Source organism: Phyllostomus discolor, chromosome 8, assembly GCF_004126475.2.
Source record: "Phyllostomus discolor isolate MPI-MPIP mPhyDis1 chromosome 8, mPhyDis1.pri.v3, whole genome shotgun sequence".
Classification (NCBI taxonomy): domain Eukaryota; kingdom Metazoa; phylum Chordata; class Mammalia; order Chiroptera; family Phyllostomidae; genus Phyllostomus; species Phyllostomus discolor.
The window spans coordinates 27148121-27170002 of record NC_040910.2 but is presented as its reverse complement, the minus strand read 5'-3'; positions in this window follow the sequence as shown (position 1 = coordinate 27170002).

The following is a 21882-nucleotide window of genomic DNA, read 5'->3' as shown; positions in this document are numbered from 1 at the left end:
ATTTGTGATGACATGATGGACTTAGCAGGTATTACACTAAGTGCAAAAGTCATACAGAGAAGGGCAAATGCTGTATGAGTTGACCCGTATGTGAAATCTAAAAAACAAAACAAACAAACAAATAATAAAAACCAGAAACAATATCATAGACATGGCAAAAAACAAAACAAAACTGATGGTTGCCAGAGGGGAATAGATAGGGAGGAATGACAAAAATGGTGAAGGGGGATAAGTGGTACAAATTTCCAGTTACAAAATAGATGTTTTAACTTATAAATTAAAAAGAAATATAATACACAACATAGCAAATATAGTCAATAACATCATAGGAACATCATACAATGACAGATGGTCACTAGATAGCTTGGTGATCACTTCATTGACGATATTAATGTTGGTAACTATGCCATAATTATATCACATATAATATTGTATATTAGCTATAGTTTAATAAAGCATGATGTTACAAATTAATTAATATAGAACATATAATATTGGGTGAAAAGAGTAAATATTAAACATAATTTTAAAAATACATTTTCCTAATGTATGTAAGTCCATGAATGATTTTGAGTATAATTTTTTTTTAAATTATTGAACTGCCAATAAGCCTCTTGAAAATCATTAGCTAAATACCAGTGGACTAAAAAACAAAAACAAAAACTCAAGAATGGAAGGATTTACAAAGTCATATAATCTAATCTTTTCATACTGAGTAAGAGAAACTCAACTCACTTTCTAAAGGTCATCTGGCTGTGAAACAGTAGAATCAGATATTTTGTAACCATGCAGACTGTCCCTGAAAAATTCACATATAAATAAAACATAAATATTTTAAAGCATATTTTAATTTGCAATATTAAACCTGTTATTTAATATTTTTAAGGGATTCTTGCTCTGTTCTTGCATTTTTATGATTTTCTTTATTTGCATAACTATACCTTCTGAATGTTAATACAATGAGAACTAACATTTTTGTTTGTCACTTACGATGTGTTTGGAACTCGAGGAACATGGGTAAAAATAGCTCAGAATATGCTACAATAAACTTGATAAACTTGATATTCTTAACCAGTTAACATAATTAACATAAATCATTTCTGCTACATATGCCATATATGTTCCTAACAAACTTTTATTAGAATTATGTAAATGGATCATACATTCCATAAGTATCATTTTTATTTTATATAAAGAACTTGCTATACTATTTAATTTTGTGTAAGTTTGCTAGTGATGGATTCTTTCAGCTTTTTTAAGGTGAAAAAGTCTTTATTTTCTTTTGTTTATGAGAGGTATTTGTGTAGCATATAGAATTACAGTTTGACAATTATAGTAGGCCAAATAACCCCCTTTCAAAGATGTCCATGTTGGGAATGTGTGGATACCTTAACTTACCCAGTAAAGAAAATTTGTGGATGTGATTGAGTTAAGGATTTTGTAATGGGGATGTTCATCCTGGATTATCTGGATGACCCTAGTGCAATTACAGATGTTCTGATGAAAGAATGTGTAAGGACAGAAACAGATACAGAAAAGGGAAGATGCAATGTACAGAGTTGGAATATGGAGGACAGGATGAGAATTAAGGAATGCAGGTGGCCTAGAAGCAGGAAAAGGTAAAGGAATGCATTCTTCCCTAGAGCTTCCAGAAGGAATATAACCATGCAGGCTTCTTGATTTCAGTCCATGAACTGATTTCAGATTTCTTATCTCCAGAAATTGAAGATAAAAAGTTCATATTGCTTAAATTTATTGCATTTGTGGTGATTTGTTATAGTAATAACAGCAAATTAGTATAATAACACTTTTTTACTACTCTAAAGAAGTTGCACCACTATTGTATCACTTGCATTAGAAATCTGCTGTCATCCTTATTTTTGTTTCTTTGTCTGTAATATGTCTTTTTTCCTTGGCTATTATTAAAGAGTATTTTTATCATTGTTTTTGAGCAGTTACATTATGATTTGCCATAGTGTAGCTTTCTTCACATTCCTTGTGCTTAGAGTTATCAAGTTTCTTGGATTTGTAGGCTTTTCATTTTAAATACTTAGTCATTATTCCTTCATTTTGTTTGTTTGTTTGTTTCCAGCCTCTTTTTATCCTGTCCTCCAGTTGATTTAATTAAATATATTTTAGACTACTGGATTTGTCCCACAGGTCAGTGATATGCTTTTCTTTTTTTTTATTATTCTTTTTTCTGTGTTTCATTTTGGAAAAGTTCTATTCCATGTCTTCAAGATCATTGATCTTTTCTACTGCACTGTTAAATTGGTCATTAATTACATCCAATATAATCTTTTTTTAGATTTTATTATTTATTTATTTATTTTTGAAGAGAGGAGAAAGGGGAGAGAGAGAGGGAGAGAATCATTAATGTGTGGTTGCCTCTCACACACCTCCCTCTGAGGATACAGCCCACAACCCAGGCATGTGCCCTGACTGGGAATCAAACCAACGACCCTTTGGTTTGCTGTCTGGCACTGAATCCACTGATCCACACCAGCCAGGGCCATCCAACATAATTTTTAATTGTTGTCTCTTTTGTTTTCTTAATAATCATTTTATTTAAAAACAGTTTAGAGTTACATAAAAAGCTGTGGTGATTATATAGAGAATTTCCATAAACCTCCACACCCACTTCCCCATTATTAATATCTTATATTACTACGATATATTTGTTACATTTTATTCATCCATATCTATATATTAATACTAACCAAAGTATATCGTTTACTCAGATTTCTTTAATTTTTCTACTGTGTTTTTTTCTGTTCAGGATGTCATTCAGAATGTCATGTTATATTTACTCAGATTCCTCTCTAGGCTTCTCCTGACTATGACAGTTTTTCAGATTTTTCTTGTTTTTGATGACTTTGACATTTTAAGGAGTATGGATCCTTTGTAGAATGTTCATCAATTTGAAATTATTTCGTGATTTTCTCATGATTAAGCTGGGGTTATTGAATTTTTTGAGAGAAAAGAAAGGTTTAGTGCCATTTTCATCACACCGTATTAAGGATACTACATACTATTAACACAATTTAGCACTGTTAATGTAAACTCTAATCACCTGGCTAAGGTAGTGGGGTTTTTTTTTTTTGTAGGTTTCTGCAGCATAAAGTTACTTTTCCCTCCCCCATCTTTTCTGTATTGTACTCTTTGGAAGAAAGTCACTATGTGCAGCTTATACTTAGCAAGTGAGAAATTGTGTTCCACCTCCTTAAAATAGAGCATATACATAAATCATTTAGAATTCTTTTGCATGCTGCATGAAAATTTGTCCTTTTTTCTTTATTTATTCATTTGTTTTTATCAGTATGTGCTCATGACTACTTCATACTTTGAATTATAATTTAATACTACTTTATTTATTTTGTTACTCAAATGGTTCCTGCTTTTAACATTGGGAGTTTTGCTTCCTAACTTTTCCATTCTTTACCTAAGATTTTCCCAAGAGGGTTTTTGTTTTTTAAAGCACTTTTTACTTTATTGGCCTAAGCATTAGTCATTTCTCCAATGGGCCCTGATTTCTTTTATTGAAGAAGGGTATGAGACACCAAAGAACTGGACGCTAGGTAGGCTCATTGCTACCCAGGTGTCAATTCCTTTAGGCCATCTGATATTACAGGAAGAAAACATATGTGTATATACTTGCCTGTGGGTATCTACATATTTAAAATATTTCTTGTAGGTAATGATCTTAAGCTATATCAAACTAAACCTGACTTCATACTGATGTCATCTATCTAATGTTTATTTTTGTTTTTTTTTTTTTACCTAAAACATTATAGTCTTCTCTGGAAGTTTGATTTGAATTTTTCCCATATATTCTATGCTTTTACTTAATTTTATTGAACACATAGACCAGAGTTATATTGATTGTTTTAATACATTTTTTCCTTAACTTTAACATTTGTGTCAGTCTGGATTTTTTCAATTGATTTTTCTTCTTATTATAGGTCATGTTTCTGCCATTTGCCTGCCTAGTAATCTGATTAGATGGCAGAAATTATGAATTTCACCTCTTTAGATACTGAATATTTTTGTAATCCTATAACCATTCTTGAGATTTACTCTGGGATGCAGTTGAGTTGTGAATAATTTAATCCTTTAAGTTCTTATTTTAATGATTTTTTGGGTTGGTCTAGATTAGTAATCAGTCAAGAGCTATTATTTCTCACTAGTAAAGCAAGAACTTCCTGAGTACTCTATCCAATGCCCTGTAAATTATAAGTTTCTCCTCCACTGTGGGTTTGAATAGGCACAGTTCAGTCTGATCAGTGGGCATTTATGCCTTTTATGTACTTTCCCCAGTTTTGGGTAGCTTCTAAATGCCCTGATGACTCTGCTAAATACACAAGTGAGACTCTCTGCAGATCTCCAGGGTTTTCACTTTGTGAAGTTCTCTCCTCTTCAGTGCTCTATCCTGTCAGCTCTAGCTATCTTGGTCTTCCTGCACTCCCAGATATATCTCATCAACTCAGGGAGTCTTTCAGGTTCTGGTTGGGTTTTTTCCCTGCATTGTGACCTGAAATTCTCTTAAGGAAATATGTTCATCCAATCATAGAACTCATTTCATTTATTTCTTGTCTTTCAGGAAACATTGGTTTTGTGATATTTAGTGTCTTAAAAATTATTGTTCCATATATTTTGTAATAGTTATTGGCTTACTTGTTCAGGTAGCAAAGCAAATTCAGCCCTGTTACTCTACTCAATCTTGGTCATCAGCAGAATTCCTATACCATGTTTTGCTTTGTATGTGTGTGCGTATCTCACACCAGTAAAAATTTTATTTCTTTACTAAATTCAATTTATCCTTATTTCTTATAATTTTTCCATTTATGCTCTAAATATACTAGTCATTACTTTCATGATTTTTTTTACTTCTAGGTTTGACCTTCTAGCTACCATCAGATTTTTGTCATTGATATTTCAGATGTGTATCTTGAAATAGTTTATCCAATGCTCCTTCATATTCTTATCTCTTTCTTCAGAGATAAGAGCAATCAGGCTACACTCTTCAAAGTGAGCTGGCTGCTAAGTGATCCATATAAATAAATATTTTTTAGTCAATGCCATTAATGATATGAAGGTATAAAAGTCTGTTTAACAGACTTTTCAGTCTTTATCAGGTTTCTCTGATATATTTGACATTGTTGATCACTCACACTTCTTGACTGACCAAAATTTTACTAATGATTTGTTCATGAAGTTTAGATATTCTCTAAGGTGATTTATATTTCCTTTGGGGACTGGTGACTCCTTTTGCCTTTTATTTTCTCCATTTGAACTGTAATGAATACAGTTATCCTAAGCCTGTCTCACGATTGTATTTTGGAAACTGATAAATTGTTTTCTAGTTTCATAGTTCTGCAGAGAGTAAGGAATTATGCCCTAGGAATTATTCTACCCAGACCCTCATTTGTACCTAATTTAAGTGATTTAGATACTATGTTTAGGATTGTTGATCAGTTGAGAATTAAATAGATTTTTTTTTAAACTTTGAGTTGATACTGTAATGAGAGAAGATCTTTGGGATGCTAGGATAGATGGAGCTTGGAATTGTGCTTGTGAATTGTGCATAGGAAGAATATGACCTTTCAAAGATGTCCAAATCCTGATTCCCAGAATATATGGATATGTTATGTTATGGCAGAAGAGAATTAAGTTTGCAGATGGAATTAAGGATGCTGATCAGTTTACCATTAAGACAAGGAGATTGCCCTGGTTGTCCTGGTAAATCCAAGACAATTACATGAGTTAGTAAAAGCTGAATATCTTTTCAGGCTGGGTCAGAGACGTTGTAAAAGGAGAAAGAGGAGGAGAATTGAAGTGTTAGAGGGATTTTACTGGTCATTGCTGACCTTGAAGATGGAGCAAAGATGTTCCTAACTTTGAAGATGACCCAAGCCATAGAATATGGATGATCTCTAAAAGCTGGGAATGACCTTCCACTGACAACCATCAAGAGTAGAGTATCTCAGTCTTAAACCACAGGGCACTGAATTCTGCCATTAACTAAGTTATCAATGCTTTCTAGACCCTCCAGAAAGGAACGCAGTCCTGCTCCTACCTTTAGTCCACTGAGGTCCATGAGGGACTTTCAATTTAAAGAACTATAAAGTAATAAATATGTTTAATTCAAATCACCAATTTTGGGGTAATTTGCATAGTAGAATGGAAAATAATGCTAATCTTTAGTGTTATTGTAATTATTCTACTACCTTGCTTGAAATGAATCTTCAAAAGATCAAATTTCCATGCTTAGAATAACATATGACCCTTCACAAATTTATCTCTGCTAACTACATCAACTACATTTCCCACTATTTCTGAAATTGTATCTTGCAAAAATATAATTACATATACAGTTTTGCTCTTTAATAATAGTTCAATAGTTTTCTCTGTTATTTCTTCTGTTTGGAAAATCCTTCCAGTCTTTTTATACACTTTGAATCTTCAAACAAGGTTTATATAATAATATGCTGTCTTCTGTCGACGTCTAACTATTAATTTTCCCGTGGGCATTCTCATTGGTACTTCCTCTCAGGCCCCAGTGAAATCTGTAGGAACCCACATTCTAGCAGATATCCCAGTATAATGTCTATAATTTATTTCCTTCAATAGATTGAGTTCCATGGTGAGAGGTGGTTTCGGGGAAACTAAAATAAGGAAAATATGGACCATCTACCCTCTAACATGAGACTCAGAATTGTCTATTTGCTAAAGATCATCAGGATTTAAGGACTCAGTAAGGACTTACTTCCCTGACAGAAGATTTAATGAAAAAATAGTTTTTATCAAAAAAGATATTCCACTTTTTAGATAAGGCTAATTATTAAGTATCATATTTTCAACTTTCAAACACACACACATATCTGCAGTGATTTAGAAGTGCATTGCCAGATCTTGTTTTATAGGTGGCCTCTACTTCCAAATAACTAATTCATAAGACTGAAAAGTAGAATTTTTGGATGAGCCTGAATACTTAAAATCTATAGTTATATCTCACCATGGATGTAAATGCTTAAGAAATTTACATTATAATATAATAGCCTTTCTTACCCATGGAGGGTAGATACATTCCACAACCCCTAGAAGATGCCTGAAACAGCAGAATATATATATACTGAATCCTTTATAAACTGTTTTCTCCTATGCATACACACCTATGATAAAGTTTAACTTATTAATTAGGCACAATAAGAAATTATCAACATTAACTAATAATCAAATAGAGCACTATAATACAAATTATGTAAATGTTCTCTCTATGTCTATTAATTTCTTTTTTGGTGATAACCAATCTGATGACCTAGACATCTATTAAGTGCCTGAGGTGGGCAACACTTGCAGTGTTGATACACTGGAGACAGGGATGATTCGCACCCTGGGTGAAAGGGAACAGAGCTTCATGGGATGGAGTGACATTTCATTATGCATCTTAGAAAGGTATACAATTTAAAATTTATGAATTTCTTTCCTGGGATTTTCCATTTAATATTTTAATATTGTGGTTTTCCACAGGTAACTGAAACCATGGAAAGCATAAACATGAAACAGAGGAGACTACTATATTGTCTTGTCACATGTTGATGAGGCTTAAACATGAAAAAGGAAGTAATTCCCCCCATTGGTGATTATTATTGACAAAATGCTTTTGACATATCTCCCCAAAGGTTTAATGTTGGTTTTTGCATAATAATAAGTTTGAGGTGTTAATATGACTACTCAAGAAAACTGGACTTTAAGATTTCTCTTCTCTGTATAATGTATGATTTGATTTATAAGTCCAATAACTGGCAAAAGTAACCCATGGTGATAGAAATTAGAATATAGTTGCTTAAGTGGGAATTGTAAAATTGATAAAAAGGTACAAGCAGAAACTCTGTGTTTGGGGTGATGGAAAAACTTAGTAACCCCAAAGCAACCAAAGACATTATTTTAGTCATTTTATTGTTTTTATTTCTTCTCCTTTTTTAATATTATCTGCTCTGGGTTGATGTTAACTTTAGAGCAGAATGTCAGTTAGAGGAGTTTTACTAATAGGCTGCTCTTATCTAAGCATTTTATATCCTTTAATTTTTCTTAATTTTGAGAACATTACTCACATAAACCTAGGAACATTTATACACAAAAAAATGGAGTATAGATACTAAGTTAGTGCTATTATAAATATAAAAATACAAGTAAATATATCCATCCATTATTTTTATCATTAACAATATTCAATAAAAAATCTCTGTCAATGATCCTTTAGGTTAATACCATTTGAAGTAAAACAATGGCACATAACTCATTTTAAACAAAACCATTTGAACTAGCTCCCAATATTCTAAAAACATGCTTTTGAAAATTGAAATATGAAACTAGATACCATGCAAATTGATATAATTAAATAAAAAAATTTAAAGTAAAGTTGAAGAAGGCGATAAAGAGTTTGCCCATAGTAATAAAAGCTAATCATGTTGAAGAAGGAATGTGCAGAAACCGAAACAATTCCACAGCTCTAATTAAGGCAGCAGTGAGAAATGCAATTAGAAGCAGAATGCCGAATGACCTAATTTTTTCTTGCTTTTCCACTTTTGAAGTAGCTTCACCAAATGAGTTTCCCTCTTCAGTGTTCTATGTTTATTTTGTTAAACTCTCATGATTAATACTTAAAATGCAAGTAAAGAAACATCACAACAAACAAGCCATTTAAAACACCAATGTCTGATTACCCAAGTGTGCTTTAAATTGAATTAAATAATACATTCCTATGTCATCAAGGAGAATATTAATTGTACTTTTGGAATTTCGAGTATACTGTATTCTGCCTCTTGGGTCCTAAAGTAAATTCAGTGTGATTGTTTTAGTGAGTTCTTTTTTGTTTTGGCCAACAGCTAATTTACCCTTACATTATGACATGAAACTGTATCATACTCAAAACTACATATATATTATCAAAGAAGAAATATTAATTAGCAGAAAATGGATAAGTAATCATTTGTTTTTGTACATGGCTTCATTATTGTTTAAAAGATGTTGTTGTCTATTTTGACTATTGCAGACCCAGGTTTTGTAAATAGTTCCAAATGACTTACAAACCAAACAGAAGGAGGAAACAGAATGTGAGATAAAATAAAGATCAAGAATTATCTAATCATTGGCTCCTGGAAGCAAAAAGATGAAAGTGTCTTTTGTCTTTTCAAAGTCGGGTAGTCCAACTCCATGCAAAGAGCTAACTTGAGAACAACCTGACAGTAACCAGAGGGGAGGAGAGAGGGGAGGAAAGGGGGAAGGGTTTCCAGGAACAACTATAAAGGACACATGAACAAAACCAAGGGGGAATGGAATCAGGGGAGGGACGTGGGAATGGCTGGGATGGGGTGCAGTGGTGGGGGTAAATGCAGACATCTGTAATTGAACAACAATAAAATACTTTTTTAAAAAAGAGCTAACTTGGCTACACAGTATTGGAAGGGCTTGTTTGACTTTCTATCATGAAATAGGCAGATTTAAGATCCCTGAGGGCAGGACCAAGTTTCTTCAGGTTTCTTTGTTTCAGTTTTTTTTGTTTGTTTGTTTTTGTTTTTGTTTTTTTCTTGAGTGAGTGTCGTCCTGGTATAAACTGGATAAAAAAATATGAATAAAGAATGTTCTTCTCTCCATGAGTAATTTTTCTTAAATGGCACATGATAAATAAACTTTGGATTACAATGTGATTTAGCATATCAGAGCTGAATAAAAATATAGCCAGGAATAATTTCTTCTTGTTTACACTTCTTAGTTTGATTTGTTAGCTTGTTTACCTTCTCTTGAGTGTTTTGCAAGAAAGATTTTTAGGGGGAACAGGCTAGATATCTTTCACTGGAAGCCAAAGAAATGTGGGCATTTGTTCTGCAGCCTATTTGGAGGCAAATAAACTCAGAGAATAACTCAGAGTGTGAGTAACGAACTTGTCTTTCTTCTTCGGAGCCCTCATTTATTCCAAGCACACATTTATTCAACCTTGTAGCACAGCTAGAAGCACAGTTTTTAGTAGAGTGTGAAAGAAATAATTGCGTTTACAGAGTTCCATCCTTTCATTGCCAGGAAACTATTGTTGGAGTGTCCAAAGATGTTCCTAAAACAAACCCCTATTTCTTTTTTTTTACACATACAAATATAGTAAACATACCTATTTTTTTTTCTTCTAAAAACATGACATTCAACTTAAAAGCAAGAAATAAGGGCATCACAGAAGTAGGCTTTTGTATCTTCTTTGACATAGTAGAAAACCTGTAGTGTTCAGAGACTGATTTACCATCCTTCTATCAATTGCTCAATTAGACTTAGTCAGCAGGAAATGAAAAGCACTGTAGTTCCTTTTGTTTTTATGGCACTCCTCCACTATTGTTAAATTTAAAAACTTACCGTTGACAATACAATGAAGTACAAAAGAGATAATAAAAGTTTTCCAAAGTTAAGCAGCCCAGAAATAACTGCTATTTACAAAGTCTACTTCTCATACATACACACAGTACAACTTCACGTATATGGAAACAACTCCTAACATTAAGGAACACAGTAAATATTAACTATCATTAAGTATTGCATATGGAATCTCTTTTAAGTGTTTACTTACTGTGGTCATACACACATACTTCCATCAACTAAACTTTTCAGACAAAATATTTGGATTCTAACTAAAAATATTTGTATGTCTAGCTTGGAAAAAAATCATGATAACTTTAAAGAAAACTTTTACTTAGTATGTTCATTGGATTTTGCATGTGAATCACTGGTAGGCAGAATAGTAATTACTGGAATTTAAAGTCTCTTAGATAGGCTCCTTCATAAATTCTCCCAACAACAAAATCCTTTTATTATTTTAGATGAAACTCATGTGAAGAACACCAGGGTGAACAGATATTACTTTATTTTTCCTTAATATACTGTGTTCTACACTACAATGTAAAACTTTCACATTTAATGAAATAGTGCTAAATCAACTCTCTCTTTGAAAAATATCTTGAAGTTTCTCTCTCACACAAATATTTTATATTTTCAGTTTTTAAAAGACTGAAAAAATTTGGTTAAATTCTTAGCTAACATTCTTTGAAAACAAAGTCTATTGTGTTTGTTATAAAAACATAGGTTCCAATGACTGTTATTTTCTGATTTTGATATAATTATTTTTAAATGTAAAGGTATATATTATATGCCCTGGCTGGTGTAGCTCAGTGGATTGAGTATGGGCTGCAAACCAAAGGGTTGCCTATTTGATTCCCAGTCAAGTCACATGCCTGGGTTGTGGGCCAGTTCCCCAATGAGAGGTGTGTTACAGAGCAACCACACATTGATGTTTCTCTACCTCTCTTTCTCCTTCCTGTCCCCTCTCTCTAAAGATAAATAAAATCTTTAAATCTGTATATATCTATAAAGTACTGTTAGAAAGTTCAATAAAATTAATTAGTTTTTGTTAACAATAGATTCCACTGTTGTCAGTACTTGCTTGGTTACAAGTAAATGGATATACTAAATCCTGAAATGGTTGTAAGATAACTTAATGAACTGATAAAACCCACAGTTCCCAAACTGTACCCTGAGTACGCTGGGGTGACATAGTAAACTCACAGAAACACCATGGGACATTTTCAATTTTCAAAGGAAACACAGAAACACTCAATATCTCTTGGACATCCTCCTATCTGCTAGGTCAAGGTGGTTCACAGTTTTGATGTCAGATCTTGAGACATCCTCTCAATGATATTATATCTTTATTAATCCACTTTTTTTGCTTTTCTTAAATAATAAAAGCTTAATATATTTAGAAGTGTGGAACAGGAAATGAGTGTGGCAACACCCAATCAGGTTTGAAGGGTTGAGAAGTTGTATGGTACCCAACGGGGCACACATAACTGAGTTTGTAGTTATTTAAGAATAAAATAAAATATTATTTTTGCTTAATTTGTATGGTATCCTTTTGCACACGACTACTAAGTTCTTGAATTATTAAAACTAGAGTCATCATGGTCATTACCTCCCTGATATATATTTATCTTTTAAATGTAAGTTTGTACCTTTTGACCACCTTCCCCTAGTTTTAATTTGTACAGCTCTAAGAAACGTTACTTATGGATATATGATGTGATGAAACTCTTAATGCTGTAAAACTTATTGATGAAAATGAATTTGTGGACCTGACCTTTTCCTAAACACTTTCCATTTGTTTATCACCAACAGAACTTGGAAAAATATTCAATTTTGATTTGTAACAAAAGATGATCAAAAATAGTAAGGTTTCAGTTTCAAAAAAATTTTAATCATTATTTTGAAACATCGTAGAATTCAATTCAAAACCCAGTTGAAATCTGCCAAGTCACCTTCCCCCCCCCCCGATTTTTTAGGTTCTTGTGTATTTGTGAAGAAATTGAATCCTTACGTTACTGATTCATTTACATTTAACTCATCAAAATGTTTGTTAAATGCTACAGCATTTGATATCCAAAACACTTTATGAGAAATTGCATCTGGGAATTCTAAAGCTTTATATATCATTCTTAAACATCTTTTCTTTAAACTGCAATGTCACATTTTTCCAAAGCATGTAGAACTAGGACCTCAAATTTGACTTTAATTTGGTATACTTCAGAAACTAAGTGGAAACAAACCAGTAAAAAACCTTTTTGAGTATTCCTCTTGTAAGCTATTTCAGTGTGGTAAATTTGGGTTGTCCTTAATGGCATATTATTTCAATAATTAAAAACCTGAGCAATAGTCAAATATTTTCTATGCATTATCTTTTAATGGAAATGTTTCCACTCTAAGAGTGAAAAATTGCATTTTAATAATTTTGTAAACTCTCTTAGTGGATGAATTTAACATAAGCCATCTTGGCTGATCGGTTACCTAATTTTTCATTGGCAAAACTTTCAAAATGAACATAAGATCCTTTGTCACAGTATATTAAGTGTACTAAGTGTTGTTTATGCCTTTAAGAATGTGTCCCACAGCAACCACAGTTAACAAGTTGAAAAACAAAAACTTTTAAAAATGCATGAGCTCATGTCTGCAAAAGACAAGTGTTTGTTAATCACACTGTGTTATTTGGCCTGACTTTTTAATGTCTTCAACATAAGGCATTAATGAAATAAAATTAAACTCTAAGCAAAAACTAAATGTGAGTAATCTTATATCTATTCAGCAACCAGCTCATTTAAACACAATGCAGATTTACCCTAGATACACAAAGACAGTGTAACATCATCAGGACATTTATTAGGTGAAACCACATGAAGCTGCCATTTTTAGGCTAAAAATGGTCAAATGTGGGCAATTTCACATGGCAGAACCTGTATCTTGTCATAAACATATCAATATGGAAAGTATTGTCTCTAGACGGATTGCCTTAACAGGAAAATCTAGTTTAGACCTTTTTTAAAAAAAACTATTTAGATTATTATCACATTTTTCTAATCTAGATATTTTCTGAGAAATTAATCTAGAAGTGACTTCAAACCTTAGTAGTTCTTCAAGTCTATGAGTCAGGATAGCAAGGTTCTTGAGTTATAATCTCTAAATCTCAGTGCATTAAAAAATAATAAATTTCATTTTCACTCAAGCTACCTGTCTGCTCTGCATCTGTTGGCGCCAGGCTGATGGGACACTGATCATCCTAGAGGCAGATGAAAAAGAGAACATGTTGAAAAAGAAACAGACTCATAACACTTCCACTGGGCAGTCAGTTCACTTCTGCTCATATTTCATTGGCCAAAGCAAATTGCATGACAAACAACATCTATGGAAGTAAAGCAACACAATCCTGCCAGGTGCCCCCGAAGTGAGCTGGAATAGTTGGAGTTCTTAACTTACGTAGATCCACTTCAGAATGCAGACCTTCAGTGATGTCTGATGTTATTCTAAGTACAATGAAAGAAGGATCTGTGACTCTTGATAAGAAATGAATGCTGAAATCATAAAAATTCATTATGTATAAAATCTAGCAAAGACAATAATAAAAACTGTTATGTAGACAGAGAAAGCATTTGGATGAACTGACTTTTCTAGGCTTAGATTAGGTTAACAGGTATTCAACAAGACAGGATCATATAAACCAGTGGACATGATCTGAACCAAAGAAAGAGGCAAACAGGCTGATGGCTGTGATTTGCCATTGTGTCTACACCAAACAGCCACTGGCTGGCATTCATTCAATCAACACTGAGGGAGAAAAACGATCCAGCCCATTATTTGGATTTTGGCTTTTGGGGACTTATGGTATATTTACACACACATTCTCACACATATTTTCCATTCCCTTATTTTTTCTTATCTTTTATTTGTAGTTATCCAATCTCAGCACGCTGCATAGGCAGGGCTAGAAATAACAGACTCCACCAAAAAAATGATCATTTTTGTTTTGTTAGGAAGCAAATTGTAAACACAAGGTGATCACACAATTCATATGCTAGTAGGAGTAAATTCCTCAAAGAAATAATTTTTTTACATGAGACAAAAATTTTCAAGAGAAAACTTATAAGTAATAAAAAGAAAATTTAATTTAGACAAATTGGACCATGCTTAAGAATAAAGATTCAAAGAAAATATTTTAGGGGTATAACATTACATTTATTTAAATTGACCAATTAAACATCTTGAAAAAAAATTGAAGTTAACTATTGGCACATTTCAGAATCTTATGAGCATCAACATTGTGATACTTGAGCTTTCTAGATAAGTGATTTGAAGATTAATTTTAATTTCTTGATTTAGAATGGTAGACCTAAACAGTGTGCAGATACTACACAGTGGTAGTATCACTAACTGCTCCTAGTGTAGTTATAAAAGAACAAAAGACTAAATCAATGCGAAACCCAAGATATTACAGGCCATTTTCTCTAGCATGTAGTTTCATTTTGTTTGATCTAAAAAGACATCTGATACTCTTATAGGCTGGAAAGTTGACTCACTAGAAAGGAATGTTAACCTCTTACTAAGAGACCACCTTGCTGCCGTGACAGATTTTAAGATTAGTTCAGCAAGTAAGAAGGGAACACATTGCTGTAGGGCACCGGTCTCTAAATGGTCTAGGTAGTTTTATTCATTCGTATCTATGTTCACTTTTCTTTTTAAATATAACTCTTTCACAATGAAGGAAGAAAAAACTTTATGACAACATCATACATTAAGGAGTAATTCAAGTACAAGCTATTAAATTTAAAATATTATAGTAAATATGTTATTTATGTAAATGTAATGTCAAATGTATAATATGAAACAGCAAATGAGATTTTTCATAGAAGCACTTCTGTCTTTAATAATTTATAATTTATTAATGGCTGTACCTTTAACAGTTTTCTCCTATAGTTTAACTTCTTGCCAAAGAAGTTTTAATCATTTTTAAATAACCTGTTATTTTCCACGATTCAGTATTTGCCTGCTGGGTAGGCCCAGAAATATTTTTATATTCTCCATTTCTTTTCAACTTTTTTTCTTGGCATCTACTTTTTTATCATTCTGTTCTCCAGATGGTAAGTACTTGCCTATGAGCCATGGCTCAAATATTCCAATATTAACTTTTCTAGTCCCTTCTCATAATAGATACCTTTATCCACAGTGTTTTATTGAGCCCACTCTAGGCTTTGTGCCTTTCATGGCACAAATATCTGGAGATATTCTTTTCACTCTAAAAGCCTAAATCAACCCCTTTTTCATCCGTTGCCTCCCATATTGAATTTTTACATGCCCACTGAGCAAGAGATCAAATTAATGACTTTACCATCTTTTTTCTGTTGTTATTGTTTTTACATGAATGTTTCCTTCAATATGTTTTTAATGTGCCTGAAGTGCCAACAGGATTGCAGCCAACTTTTCTTCATTTACCTGTCTCCTGTAATCCCATCTATTGTTCAGGACCCCACAGGTCATTCTTTTCGTATTTTGTAATTTGTGATTTTTATACATTGCATAACTTAGTTAAGTTGAAAGTTAAAATTAGTAAGCTATTTGATAAGATACATTCAATCTAATTTTAAAAATTCTTTTCTATATGGTGTTTACTAAAGTAAACAAAAACTTCATATTTTGTGGATTCATGACTTCTTGCCATAAATATATTTTAACGTTAAGAAAAAATGTTAACTTTATTATTAAGAAGGATGAAAAAAGTAAATTTCATGTACCTAATTCAGTGGGCACCTTTCAATGCAAATTATTTACCCCTTTTAACATAGAGCCTTCAGCTTTAAGGAAGACTTTTTGGCATGATTTCATATTGTCTATTAATTCCTTATGTCAAATTGTTTAATAGGCGGAGTCTTAAGTAGTCCTATCCACAAAATATCATGGAGCCATTTCTCTTGCATTTGTACCTAAATACCTAAGGATTTTCTGTAGTTTTCTTAACAACCCTCAACTCCCAAATCTCTGACCACATTCTGGGTAGTGACCCTTCACCGCAGAGAGAAGTCTATTATTTTCATGAGCTTCAGTTGAAAGAAATGTACGGCTCATAATGGGAGAGACTCTTTTCTATTCTCATTCTTGGAATGAGTTGCAGCCGAGATAAGCATTGTGTTCCTAAAAGAAATTTCATTTAAAAGGTGAAATTAAGTCAAAGAAATAAATATTTGTGAAATGTTATGGTTTTCAGACTTTCTAATGGATGCAAACGTATTTTGCCTTTTTTTTCTTCTTTTCAAGTTCTACAGGGTGGTGTTTCTTTGGTTTAATTCAAATTCTTAAATAAATGCATGCCAAGTTTAAACAATAAGTCATAAAGCTATTTGCCAACATTATTTTCAGATTGCGTTTGAAATTCCTCCATCTTTATGTTAAACCTCAGACCAATACACAGGCAGGTCAAGAAGACTGATGTAACTATTTAAAGAGAAACAAAGAAGGTTCTGTCCATAGTTGCAAATAATGTTGATACCAACCACTACCCTGGCACTGAGTGATGAGTTCTGTACAGATAAGAGGTTGTAAGCAGCAAAAAGCATCATTTAGAAAATAATCTCAGGGAACTATATTGGAGCAGCACTTCAGATGCTCAGGCATTCTTTAAGGGAAGATAGACTGATAGTCACACACTCAAGTAATTCATTACTAAAGGCAAATAGAATATTTTGAGGATGTTTTATATTTCTTTCTTTTTGAAGGAGAAAATATCCTATTTATTAACAATAGGGGGAATTATAGTAAGAATCAAAAATGGAAAGGGAAGAGATATGCAGCCCACAGGATAAAAGTAAGAGTTTATGCAATAATTTGGTTTCTAATTAACTATCTGAATGAATAAAAAGACCTTAACATAGTTAAAGTTGACTTAGCTGATTTTCCAACTAATAACAATTTTAAACTTATGAACAAAAAGCAGGAAGTGAAGATGATACTGTTTAGATATTGAGAGTTAGATGACAGGCTTGAATCTACTCTGATGCTCTGACAGCTTCCCGCCTCATGACGGAATTCTAACAAATTCATGACCATTTTAGACTACTCTCTTTAAGCAAGTAGGAAATAGTGTTACTATCTGATTTTTTTGAGATGTTGTAGGATGAAGTCAAATAATGTATGTGAAATTTCTGTGCTAATTATAAAGTAATGTAAGTTCTGCTAAATTTAAATGAGCTTTCTATTGATATCTCTTGATCTCTTGAAATTAATTTCTGCATCCTTACCTTGCTTACTTGATGCTTAGTTTCAAATGGCTTAATTTAAATATCCTTGAGATAGCCTTAAATATATTTTGAGTATTCTGTTTCTCATTTAATTATACAATCAGCATATGAAAACAGTTCTTAAGAGGCAGGTATATCACAGTATATTAACATATTAACTTCCATATTTACATATTTTTAATATATTGACTTTATAATAATTTCAACATATTTTATTTTATAAAGTAACAAACTTCTGACATTTAAGAATACAGTTGCATGTTACTGGATACAATAGATTTCTCTCAGTTTTTTGTCCTGGGACAATACATTCATGTCAAAATAAATATTGCTGGTATCTACAAAGCTAATATATACATTGAAAATGATATTTCTATCTAAAAACACAAATTAAGTTACATGGGCTAAATTGTGTAGACCCCCACATTTTTATTTTAAAAACCCTGAACCCCAGTGTGATTATATTTGAAGATAGAATCCATAGGAGATAACAAGGTTAAATGAGGTCAAAGGGTGGCACCCTAATCTGATAGAAAGTCCTTATAAGAGGAGATACCAGAGAATTCTCTTTCTCTATATATCCTCCATGGGAAGACATAACCAGAAGGAGGCCATCTGCAAGCCAAGGGCAGCTCTACCAGGAACCGAATTTGCTGTCACCTTGATCTTGGACTTCCCAGCCTCTGAAGCTGGGAGTAATTCACTGTTGTTTAAGCTAGTCAGTCTATGATATTTCATTATGGTAGCCTAAGCAGAATGTGACATCGGGATTGAAGCATTTAATGGAATGTTAAGGACAAAGGAATTTGTAAGAATTAAAAGTCAAGATGTTTTTACTTCTTTACTGCACAGTAATAAATGTTAACTCTTGTTCTCCCTGGAAGAATACAAATTATCCTTTGGATTTTCAACAATTCTAAAATAATTAGGTATATATGTTTTGAAAATTTCAAATTTCAAGGTAAATACTAACTTTATCATGCCACATTTTTCTTAATTAGCAGCCTTTAAAGTTTATTCTAGCTATTTACATTCAGTAAAACAATTGGCACTAAATTCCGAGTCTAAACCATCAGAATAGGCTTGTCACCTTACTATTTTTGTTAACCAATTGTATTAATGTAGTGGGGTTATAAGAGGAAATCAATCCACTCTACTTGAAGTTGGTCATGGTTCAAGTTGGCAAAAGTTCAACAGGAACTTTGATGGTGGTGTAGGTAGGGTAAAAGTACCAGAAACCAATTAAATATGCAAGTATTTCTTTATATATATAAAGATTTTATGTATAAATATATATTTATATATATTTTATATATGTATAAATATGAATATATATATATAAAATCAAGCACTATTAGCAGCATGTTCGCCAAAGAAATAGAATAAAACAACATTGCTGATAAATGTCACTGGGTTAAGAGTCCATTAATGAGTTTCTCTTGGAAACTGGCTTCTTTCAGCTGGTTTGGCCTTGCCTGTTCAGATGATCTAAACGGGGTTCCTTTAACCTTAAAATCCAAACCAGGAAGTATAGTATAAATCACTGAAATGCAAGTTCTTTTAAATTGCTTATTAATGGTTAAAGAAAGGACATGATTATTCCTTCTGCATTAGAGAACACAAGAGCCCCTTCAATTTCCTTTTAGATTCAGTTTCTTCCTTTGGCTTATGTTCAGGTAGGCAATTGGCATATATGAATTATTTTGTGTGGTCAAAGAATTCTTCCAGAGTGGAAAGAGGTAAAAACAGGGATGATGTCATAGACTAGAACTGTTTTAGGAAAAGAGAAAGGGGTGTTTTCCTTTGCTTTAACTGTTGTTGGACCTAAGTATTGTACACATATTTGTGGTACAGCAGCGACAGTGACTCCCACACACCAACAAGGGCTGAGTACCCGCAACGGAGATGAGTGCTTTACATACATCCTTTTCTTATTTTTCATAAATTGTATTAGGTGGTTAGTAGTATTGTCACAATTTTAAAGATAAGAATCTGAGACTTACAATTATGTATTTTTTTCTCAGTAACAATGCTTGTTAATGGTGGTGCCAGAGCTAAATTTTAAGTCTCTCTGGTTGAAAAGTCAGTAAGAACTTGCTTTTTTACCTGAATTGCATAAAACCTGACTCTTCATTAATATTAGCCTAGCATCAGCTTGCATTCTGTGAAGATATAGACAGGTCTCTGTAAATGTGGCAAAATACACACATGGAAAAATGTACTTTAAATAAAATGTACAGAAAGCAAAAACAAATGCACCTTCTCATTTACACTATCATTTTCATTTCAATGACCTCTAGTATTCTTTTACCTGGTTGCTTACAGCATGATTACACAACTTAGATGTGGGAGCAGACCTACCTACCAGCTTGGGTAGGTCTGACTCTGGGAGGTCCAATCTGTAGCTGTAGGTGATAACATCCACCAAGTCTACTGAGCAAGAACAGCTTCAAACAAGTTATCAGCAAGGGTCTGAGACAAAGTCATGGTTTCCCAGTAGATGGCAGCAAAAGCAAAATACGGGCAGGCAGTATGGCAGAATCCAGGCTATTGGGCAGAATCAAAATCACAGAGATTCATCAGAGGTAGCAAATCTATAGGCAAAAACACACGGATTCATGACACCAGCCTCCAGGCAACTTGACTATTCTGAGCAGACTAGAAAACAAGACCTCTTAGGAAAATGGGGCAATAACTCTTCCTCATCACAGAGATTATGTTGACCTAACTTGAGCAGCGAAAGGAGACCTACAGTTACAAAAGTTCAACATTTAGAGGCAAGTAAGTAGCACATTTGACTAGAAATAAGGCCAAAGAATAAAGATTAGAGCTGATTAAATGAATCTTGCTATTGCAAAAACCAAACAGTAAGTGGATACCACAGTGAGCCTTACATCATTACACAAAAAAATCCATAAGTACCTTTCTTTCTTTAATTTCCAGTTGGTCAATCTCTGTTTCCTCCCACCACTCTAATCAAGAGCATTTGTACATATATACCATAACACATGAATAACCTTGGTTTCTGTGTGTGTTTACTTTCATGATAGTGTCCCTTCCACTCCTCATGTCTTCCCTTCCTTTGCATTACTCTGAGTCCCTCTTTTACTACTCTTCTCCTTTTGTACCAGTTTCTCACTATATTCTTGCTGCTGTCTTGCATCACAGCATCAATTAGCATAGCAACAGGCAACCTCGGCAGTAGATGGACAGGTCAGAGATCCTATCATAGGTGCCCACTGGTAGGGAAAAAGATGGATACAATCCACTCTTCCATGTCCTTCAAGTATTGTTTTCTGATTCTTTGGCAATGGGACTGGGTTGCATCTATTGCTAAGTGATTACCATTTCTCTTAAATTACAGGATTTGTTTCTAGATCATCAAGAGCTGAAATATTAATCTATGTTATATTGTTAAAGAATAAAAACTACCTGTGTTAAGGAAGTCCTTAGCCAGATCAAACTCTATATACCTTCACTTTGGTATTTGGGGCATTGGGTAGAAGCCATTGATAACAAGGAAGAAACAAAAATAATAAACATTTCTTTCTCCTCTGAGTTAGCATTGTTTGATGTTTCCATTTTAATGATTATGCTGCCTGAGTGTGTACCTACCGTCGTGACAGTGAGTTTTGTCAGTGGCAGTGATATTGAGGAACTCAGGCCACTGAAATCCAGAACTCCACATTTTCCTCAAATATAGTGTATGAGTTTTTTTTTTTAAGACAAGCTCCAAATCTTCACATAAGATCTTCCAAATAGGTACTCCATTTGGAATGTAGTAACCCTGATGTTTCCAAACACTTTTTAAATATTTAGCTATAAATATGAGAGAACCTAAAGATAACAGTTAATCCATTTTGAAAAATCAATGACAAACACAAACCAGTCCTCTTCAATCAAATTCACCCTTAATTTCCTATTGATTATTTGCTCAGTTGAAAGAAAACAGTAGAGTATCTAGAACACTGGATTCTAAAATGTAATATTTATAATTGTTTTCTTTAAAAAATATTTACATAGTCTGGTCAAGGTAACTGATTTCAAGTCTAAATAAACAGTGACGTTTCCCATGCATTACAACAGGGATCACTAAACTTTTCTGTAAAGGCCAAATAGTAAACATTTTGGCTTTTGGGGACATATGGCCTCTGTTACAATTACTTAACTCTGCCATTGTAGCAGGATAGCAGCCACAGACAATATCTAAACAAATGGGTATGCCACATTC